General features: G+C 31.0%; 1 protein-coding gene across 1 annotated transcript in view; it reads right to left on the reverse strand.

Moving 5' to 3' along the window:
* The window catches only part of LOC111688618, a 129,017-nt gene that overhangs the window by 20,577 nt on the left and 106,675 nt on the right, over nt 1–1,765 (reverse strand). The window lies entirely within an intron of this gene.

The following is a 1,765-nucleotide window of genomic DNA, read 5'->3' on the forward strand; positions in this document are numbered from 1 at the left end:
GTCTAGTCTATAGTCTAGTCTATAGTCTAGTCTATAGTCTAGTCTATAGTCTAGTCTAGTCTATAGTCTAGTCTATAGTCTAGTCTATAGTCTAGTATATAGTCTAGTTTATTGTCTAGTCTATAGTCTAGTCTATAGTCTAGTCTACTGTCTAGTCTATAGTATAGTCTATAGTCTAGTCTACTGTCTAGTCTATAGTATATTCTATAGTCTAGTATATAGTCTAGTCCATAATCGACAGTCTAGTCGAATCCTAGGGCTTGTAAACCTTGTAATCAAACTACAAGTCGCAATTATGGAGAGGTTCAATGAAATTTGGCACATGATCTTCTATGGTACCGTAGACGAAGCGTGTTGAAAATGGTTAACATCAGTCCTTTATATCACTTAGCCCCATACAACTGAACCCGCCGAATAGAGCTCTTAAGTACATAATTATATTTAATATACTCATATCTCGTATTCAACAATAAACGGCTTAAGTATGTTTATCTGAAGCAAATTAAAATTCAACTTAAATGCTTTATTATGGCAACTAAATAACAATTTACTTTTGTAAAAGGTGTAGGGTATTAAATGGTCGGCCTCGACCGACTAGAACATATTCGATTTAGACAGTTAGTGGCATATTGACGGATACACTAATCATTCCAGAGCGAAAAGATCTTCACATAAGTGAAAACCCTTTTCAAATAGTAATTATAAATAAACTACTCTCTATATGTATGCCCTCCGTAGGGTACTTTAGTAAATATAAATCTAAAGCAATTTTTAAAAAGTTTTAAAAATTGTTTTATTCTTCACATTAAGCGTGTTGTTATTGTTTTAATATCTCTCAGCTTGAACCCTACTTCTAGTCTCTGTTACCTTAATAGTCGTTAATAATCGTTTGTTTTCTACAACACAGTTAAGCTAACCCTAGCTCCCGGTTGCTTAATATCCAAGCATTTACTATAGATTTATTAGAAAAAAATTAACTCTTGTTTAGTATTTAACAACTAACATTTTGACGCTTTACAATCTCTTACGTTTTTTTATTTTATTTTCCTAAATGTTTTTTCCTTATACATATATCTCTTACGTATTTAGGATTTTAAAATAAATTTTGTCTATTGCCTGATACATGTTTTATGCTGGTTATTGGATAAATTATATTTTTTCGCTCTCGGCAAAACACTAGTACATACTTAACAATTTGCATAATACATTGTTCAAGGAAAAATATTTTACGCATTACACAGTCTTAACACTCGTACATTCCAGCTTATTTTTCTTTTTTTTTAAACTGCACATGGTTGTTTGATCATATTTAATAAGAATTTCGTATTGAAAAGCTTAAAAATATATAGTAGAAAAATTAAAAGAAAAATACAAAACAGTAACCAACATAAATTTGTGAATTGGCATGTGTTTCTACATTGTTATTTTTGTATTTCTATGGTTTCCCCACACTATTCGAGATACGAAATGAAAAAAAAACTCTGTCCAAGTCAGTGGTCATGTTCAAATAGGTGACAACATTTATGATTGTGTATCAGTTGTGTTAGGCGAATGACAGGAGCGTGGAAAGGAAAAATTTACAAATTTTTGGTATTATCTATAGCCGTTGTTATAGTTAAGTCCTTATACTAGTCTATAGTCAAATCAATAGTCTAGCCTATAGTCTAGTCTATAGACTAGTCTATAGTCTAGTCTTTAGTCTAGTCTATAGTCTAGTCTATAGTCTAGTCTATAGTCTAGTCTATAGTCTAGTCTATAGTCTAGT

This window comes from Lucilia cuprina, chromosome 5, assembly GCF_022045245.1.
Source record: "Lucilia cuprina isolate Lc7/37 chromosome 5, ASM2204524v1, whole genome shotgun sequence".
Lineage (NCBI taxonomy): Eukaryota > Metazoa > Arthropoda > Insecta > Diptera > Calliphoridae > Lucilia > Lucilia cuprina.